The following is an 8,706-nucleotide window of genomic DNA, read 5'->3' as shown; positions in this document are numbered from 1 at the left end:
GAGGAGAACAGTCACTCATCACAGGGTTGTCAACATCCATGTTCCATGTGCATAACCAGCTCTGAAAAAATGGTTGCGGTCCTTTTATTTGACTATGTAACGCCTTTAGCCATCTGTTGATGCAATCTCTTTGAAAGAAATGTACGATTTGCATTAAAATAAGGCAAGTGAAAGAAGATAATGCCACTTTTAGCATCACATAAACAAAATGAAATTAACATTGATCAAATCTCTGCATCTATGATCTAGTTCAGTGATTTTAAACTGTGGCCAGCTAATGCAGTAACAAAATGTTTTAATGTACAAACATAAACAAAACAAAAAAAAAATAGATTATAGATAAGCTCAACATGGCCCAATAGGCAAAACTAGGCTTTTAGGCTTTTTGATAAAATAGAAATGGAACTTAGCAATGCAAAACCCGCCAGCATGATGCCAGAGTATTGGAGGTGGCTACCAAGCATTGTTTTGCGGTTGCTAACAGGTTCGGAGTGGGCTTTAGTGGGTTACTAAGTTGATAGGGTGTTCCGGTTTCCGGTTGTACAAAATGTAGAACTGAAGATTTGCTTTTCAATTCCTAAGTGGAATTTGAAGTGAATTGGCCATACTTCACAGGAAGTTGAAATGGAATGACAACACAGGTGATGCATTTTGGATAGATTTAAGAGATTGCATTAGACGGACAGACAGACAGGCATTGGCTGTTTTAGATGATAAAAATTAGATACTATTCTTCTTCGCTAGATAGATATTCTAGATAATAGAATGTTAATTTTAATAGATTAATTTTAATATATTATATAGATAATATTGACTGACAGACAGACAGACAGACAGACAGACAGATAGATAGATAGATAGATAGATAGATAGATAGATAGATAGATAGATAGATAGATAGATAGATAGATAGATAGATAGATAGATAGATAACATTGACAGATAGACAGACAGACAGACAGACAGATAGATAGATAGATAGATAGATAGATAGATAGATAGATAGATAGATAGATAGATAGATAATATTGACAGATAGATAGATAGATAGATAGATAGATAGATAGATAATATTGACAGATAGATAGATAGATAGATAGATAGATAGATAGATAGATAGATAGATAACATTGACAGATAGACAGACAGACAGACAGACAGACAGACAGACAGATAGATAGATAGATAGATAGATAGATAGATAGATAGATAGATAGATAGATAGATAGATAGATAGGTAAAATTGACAGATAGATAGATAGATAGATAGATAGATAGATAGATAGATAGATAGATAGATAGATAGATAGATAGATAATATTGACAGATAGATAGACAGACAGACAGACAGACAGACAGATAGATAGATAGATAGATAGATAGATAGATAGATAGATAGATAGATAGATAGATAGATAGATAGATAACATTGACAGATAGACAGACAGACAGACAGACAGATAGATAGATAGATAGATAGATAGATAGATAGATAGATAGATAGATAGATAGATAATATTGACAGATAGATAGATAGATAGATAGATAGATAGATAGATAGATAGATAATATTGACAGATAGATAGATAGATAGATAGATAGATAACATTGACAGACAGACAGACAGACAGACAGACAGATAGATAGATAGATAGATAGATAGATAGATAGATAGATAGATAGATAGATAGATAGATAGATAAAATTGACAGATAGATAGATAGATAGATAGATAGATAGATAATATTGACAGATAGATAGACAGCAGACAGACAGATAGATAGATAGATAGATAGATAGATAGATAGATAGATAGATAGATAGATAGATAGATAATATTGACAGATAGATAGACAGACAGACAGACAGACAGATAGATATATAGACAGACGATAGATAGATAGATAGATAGATAGATAACATTGACAGATAGATAGATAGATAGATAGATAGATAGATAGATAGATAGATAGATAGATAGATAGATAGATAGATAGATAGATAACATTGACAGATAGATAGATAGATAGATAGATAGATAGATAGATAGATAGATAGATAGATAGACAATATTGACAGATAGATAGACAGACAGATAGATAGATAGATAGATAGATAGATAGATAGATAGATAGATAGATAGATAGATAGATAGATAGATAGATAGATAGACAGACAGACAGACAGATAGATAGATAGATAGATAGATAGATAGATAGATAGATAGATAGATAGATAGATAGATAGATAGATAGATAGACAGACAGATAGATAGATAGACAGACAGACAGACAGACAGACAGACAGACAGATAGATAGATAGATAGATAGATAGATAGATAGATAGATAGATAGATAGATAGATAGATAGATAGATAGAGAGATAGACATTGGCTGTTTCAGATTAAACAAATTAGTAACTAATCTTCATCCCTATCTAGACCCGTGTGGAGGTCATTTGTTGCCCCAGACGACGGACTGGAGTCAGCCTTCATCCACTCAGAGATACTACCTCACCCTTGGCTTCAGAAGGAGCGAGAACGGAGACTTCCTAAATAAACTGCTCCACAGGAGGTGTCCCACATTCACAGGTTGGTGTGGTCTCTCTATTAGCTGAAGGGAATTTCTAATCTACATTTTCAGACCTCCAGTTCACAGAACACAAGCTGAAGACTTTTAGCACTGCGTGTTCGTAGTGTTGATAAGATGAAGGTTCTCAGAGTGTGCTGAACAGGACGGGTATAATCACAGCCACACAATACATCTTTGACATCACACATTCATCTGCTTGGGTGACATCCTTATGAGCTCTCAGTGTGTACTCTCTTGTGAGAGAACATGAACGCGTACGCTAACCTCAGGCAAGCTAAATGGATCACAAAGCTTACGGCGTCGAATACGCAGTGCAAATAGACCTCTCAATCCTCACAGCCATTACAATGACAAAAATGTTTTAATACAATCCCGGAGGAATCGTTTCTATTCTGGTCACACTTTTTCACCACAATGACTTTGTTAGGTCAACAAAAAAAATGAATTATCTAGTAGTGCATGGGAAATCGCTCCAATTGAAATCGAGGGCTAAGGCTGTGTCATATGTTAAATGTACGAATTTACGGACTGACCTCCAAGGTCACACCATCATCGTCTTTCAAGAATGAGAAACTCCTATTAACTCAGCCCTTTTCTGTTCTGTTTAAACGGACAAGAGATTACAGGGACCAATCAATGTATTGACATCAATGGCATAAAATTTCTCAATTAACCTTGGTTCGTGAAAAGCCAGAGAGGCAAAGATGTCGAGTCTGAACTGCCGTCGACCAGCCTGCACAGAAAAGCTTAAGCTGTGTTTGTGAACGATCTCTATTAAGAGGAGGGAAATCTATGGCATTTGTGTAATGTCCCAAAGGTATAGCCACAGCATGGGTCATTATACTAATCAATCATCCTCAAGATGCTTTAACAACTTCAAACTTCTGTTGCAAAGGTACTATAACTGCCACCCATTTACGCATGTGTTTACCTGCAGCATCACTAGAATGAATAACAGTTTTTATTAGAATATGTGGATGTTTCACATGCTCTGCATATAGATTAACCCAAGTATCTCACTAGGGTTTCGGGCCCTGAAATCACTGTATGGGGGACCCCAGTGGAATGTTTGTGAGCCCCCAGGGATTAGTCTAACGTTTCCCCCAGCTAGTGGTGCTCTTAGCATACATAATATTACGAGGAGTTGATAAAAATTCTACTTTTCCCTTAATGGGTGGTAGATTATTCAGCATTATGCCACCTAAACTCTTGAACTCACTCCCACTGAGCCTTTTTTAAAACTAACTCCAACTTTTATTTTCTGTTTTTGTGTCTATCATCTTGAATGGCATGACAATTATTTAGCTTAGCCTATTATTTTATTAAATATAACTATTTTACTAAATCCTAAAATGGTCTGTTTATCTTCAAGGGTAAATCACAGGTTTTTGATGTGGTCTCAGACATTTGGTCCCTTATGTAAATGATATAATGTCATTCGAAAGATTTATTGAACATTTACAAAATTTTGGTCTGATGTTTTTTTTTTAAACAGGTCAAAGATCTCCATTCACCTCTCCCAGCTTTAGAGACTTGGAAAAGATGTATGAGATGCAAGGAAAGAAGATTCTGCCAGTTCTAGATTTTATTAGGTGTACCAAGCTAAGTGTGGGTATATATTTATGTTCTTGTGTGATGCTAAGTGACTGTCCAGCAGGATATTTGTAAGTATTATACTCCATTCTCTGGTTGCCAGGGTGTTGCTCTGCGTTTGGTAAAGGGCTAGTCCACCAAAAATATTAATTATATCATCATTTATGTAAGCAATAAAGGAGGCTGTGCTGTGTCGTGAATGTGAAGCAGAGTGCCTGCAACCCCTTCAGCCGTGATTTGTTCACGGTACCTTATTGCTTTTATAAAACGGTTACCACACATACTAATATTAAAGCCAAAAAATATGTATCAATGCAACTTCCATGAAGTAAAATCACTAAAAGCCTTCCTTCCGCTGGAAAAAAATAGTCCTTGACTGTGAACAGCAGTTACATTATTTCGCCTATAGATGGCGACAAATATTTTCTTTATGAGTGAGTCAGTCAGTAGAGAAGACTTTTATATTGAAAGGACTGAAACTTGTTGTGAACATGGAGAAGCAAGATGCAACTGACAAATGACTAGCATCAGGGGGGCAGGGTTTAATATTTTATTTGAAGGTTCCCCGGGCACCGACATTGATTAGCAGACCATCACCTGCTGTTAGCATTCCATTGACTCCCATTCATTTTGGCGTCACTTTGACAGCGAATAACTTTACATCTGAGGCGTTTAAAGACTCCATTTGTCCATTTTTTATTTCTAAACAAACACGAAAATGTATAAAAGGCTCCATTACCTTGTAGCTTACGTGATGGCCCCGTAGAAGCAATTTTTGTAAAAATAGGCTAACGATTGCGTCATAACCTGCGACTCTCTGTCGCACAGTAGAGAATTACCGTATGGACAGGAGGAGAAGCTCACGGGCAATCACCTTCTTCACCCGGGGTGGGGGACACACTTGTCATTGTCATTCCAAACCTGTACGACTTTCTGTCGTCTGTGAAATATGAAAGAATGTATTTTGAAAAATGTGTGTTTGAAAAAACCACAATTTCTGGTAAGCTACGTTTTGTATTATAGCTTGAAACAAATTTCAGGATTTCAATTCAGTTCAATTCTTGTGATTTGATTTAATTGACTAATTTGGATAAATATTAGGTACACAAGATAGGCATTAATTTTTCTCAAGAAAAAAATCATACAAAAAAAAAAAAACATACAGAGAGCCCTAAGCTGGTAGTATTATTTAAGGTTAAAAATAACTCAAATTAAATATAATGCGTTTTTTATTATAATAACAACTTTATTTAATGATAATTAAAAATATTATAAATATGTAATATAGTAGCCTACACATGTTTAGCAAAATACTCTCTATAGCTCTTTTTTTCTAGCCAACTAACCTGCTAGCCTATATTATGGTCATCATATGGCTTTCCTGAGGTAAATGTGATGTGACATACAGTGCTATGCATAAGTTTAGACACCCATGCTAAAGTTGACTAAAAAAGAGGAATAAAAAATCATCTTTTGGAAATTGAACTTAATGCCTTAATTAAAAAAATTAGGAAATTAAAAATAAAAATCTGCCTGCCTCTATGGGAATTTAACATAGGTGTGTCCAGACTTATGCACCCTGTATTTTAAGGAAGAACATTTATTTATTTACGATACATTATTCATTCACAAAGAAAATTGGTGTCCTTAAAGGTTGGATTTTTCCAATTTTTTTAAAATAAGGCATTAAGTTCAATTTCCAAAAGATGATTTTTTATTCCTATTTTTAGTCAACTTTAGCATGGGTGTCTAAACTTATGCATAGCACTGTAATTGTTCTCCAGCTGTTTTATTGACCCTTTCCGCGGTTGAAAAACACTGATTGATCGATATTATGTATGATGAATATACATTTCGGTATGTTGTACTGTTTCTTTGAACATTGTTCATTCGTGTTTATTTACTATTAGCTGGTAGAGATGATCGGGTCACGTGCCGCTAGGGATCTTTCACGTCACATTTACAAGCGCCAAAACGGTGTTTATTGTTTGAATTTCATAATAAAATTGACAGAATCTGAGAGCTGAGATTTTTTTTTTAATCATAACTAACCTGCTCTGTCTAGTCTGTCGGTCTCCGTGTCCTCTTTGCTTCGCGATTTTTCTGTGCGTGAGAAAATGGATGTGTGGCGTGAGAGCGTGTGAAAAGTGTCAATTGCGTGTGGCAGCTCTGCAGTAGAAGGAAACGGTTTAATTTGAAACCAGGAAATTCTACTTTAGAAGTACATTTTCACAAAAAAACGGGACAATTTGTGTCCCGGGAAAGAATATACATTTTCCGGGACTGTCGCTCAAAAAAGAGAACAATCCCTGGAAAACCGGGACGGATGGCAACGCTATAATGGTCTGATCACTTAGAAAAGTAATCGCACACCTCAGTTCGGCAAACCTCACGATGTATATCATTCATGTCTAGCACAAATGGTTCAGAAAAAGTGCGTGTCAAAGCTTATTATATTGGGTTAGGAGTTTGTTCAAATCACTAATACAAGTATGAGCAATAGTGCTAGTGATTCTTGCCTTAGCTAACACCATCAATTATATAGACTTCTGGGCCATCAATGACTAACAAGCCCTTGCTGTCAGTATCCTTGGCATATCACTAATAATTGCATTCTTTCTCCAACCTCACAGTGGTCTTCTGGAGACAAAAACATGCCCAAAGATGAAGTTTTCATTTTATTTGGAGCCTGGACTCTCAGGGTGTTTATTTCAGAGGACTATGATTGAATTAGAGCAGCAACGGCAAATGTTTGATTGGCCCAGACACAACGCTAAATTACATTAGTCAGTTATTCTCCAGCCGAGAACAGCCATCAGCTCTCGATTAAAACACAGAGTTGATTTCATCTCCAATGTGATGAAATTTGTGGCAACACATTCATTCTGAGAATGAAGAACTCAACCTGTCAAGTATAGCTCAGCCGATCTCAGTTCTGGATCCACACACACGCTCCTTTGCTGACTCTCAGAATCATACAAATATATAAATTATAAAGTAATGTACATCAATATTAAATTATCCCAGGGCATTTTAGGATTTATTTCATTTATCAAAGTTTCTGAAATGACAGCTTCGCTATATCCATGCCCAAACAGAAAGAGTGCATGTACACAGAAAAATATAGGTTTCTATAAATACAACATATGAAGAAATTATGTACAAAATCAAATTATTTAATTTTGTATATATATATATATATTTAATGCTTTAATGCATTTGATGCTTAAATTAAAATGAACAAATAATTGTGATAAATTTGATTTATTGACCAGCATATCCAAAAATGACTGAATGCCCTAATATATACTTTTAGCTCCTTTTTAATAATATATGGTTAAAATATAATTAATAACAAATATAATTCATATTACATTACATAAATAATAGATTTTTTTTTTTTCATTTAAAATCTAATAGAATCCAAAAGAAATTGTATTCATTGAAAATATATTAAATAAGAGCAATGAACACTCTATTCTTGCTTTCTTCTTCTTTCTCTCTAACCAGCTCACTGTTTCCTCTTCTTGGCTTATGGAAAGTAAACAGTGTGCTGTGATAAAAAAAAAAAAAAAAAAGCCCAAAAAACTGAGACAGTAGTAGTGAAAAATGATGCATGCTGGGGGATATGTGTTGGTAATAAAAATGACCATAAAGTGGATGAATGACACTGGAGAGTAACAGAGCTCACACGAAATAAAAGGAGTCTAGAAAGGCATGAAGTGGAGCATCATTTAGACAAGAGACCTCGACAGGCCAAAAACGCTCCGCAGGGGAAACCGGTAAAGAGACGACCTTGGGATGGGGGGTGGAGTTGAGCGTATAACAAAATAGCAGAAGAATAGCAGTTTTTCAACTTGACTTCCAACATTTTGTCGCCTTTTGTCAAGTTTCAGCATGAGAAGAATGTGTGTAACACAAGATGCCAAAAGGTATCTGACATAATGAATCATCAGGGAACATGGAGTTGCTTTTGTAGCACTGAAGCGGCGTGTGTGAAACGGCTCTGAGGGACGCTTTGGCACCGGGAGCTGTCAGTTTCAAACAAAAGCGCCTTATGCTGACACTTTTTAAAAGTGTTTGTTCTTCTTCTTTGTATTGTTATTCTCTGTGGAAAAGGTCAGCGTCCCCTTTTCAATTTATAATGACTTCATTTACATACAGCACAAGTCAGGGCATCAAGGAAACATGACAGAAGCGCACTTGTACACATACAACCCAATAAAAACACATTCAGGCACCATTAACACTTCATGAAATCCCTTCTGTGACATTATCTGCATCGCTTTTCACGTGGAAGTCAAGCGATGCATGGCATTTGTGTTGAGAGATGCGTTAAAGTCCTAATGTGAGTTGTGTGATTTGTCTCTCTACTGTTTGAAGGCGTCTACTTTCTTCAAGGATTGGTTAGACTGAATGAATGTAGCACATTTTTGTGAAATATTTTCTGTGGTATGCCTATAGTTCACCCAGAAACAAAAAATTCTGTCAGTATACTCACTCACCGTTATGTGTCTGATA

The sequence above is a fragment of the Squalius cephalus genome (genome assembly GCF_949319135.1).
Source record: "Squalius cephalus genome assembly, chromosome: 22".
NCBI lineage: Eukaryota > Metazoa > Chordata > Actinopteri > Cypriniformes > Leuciscidae > Squalius > Squalius cephalus.
Note: the sequence above shows the minus strand (reverse complement) of the source record.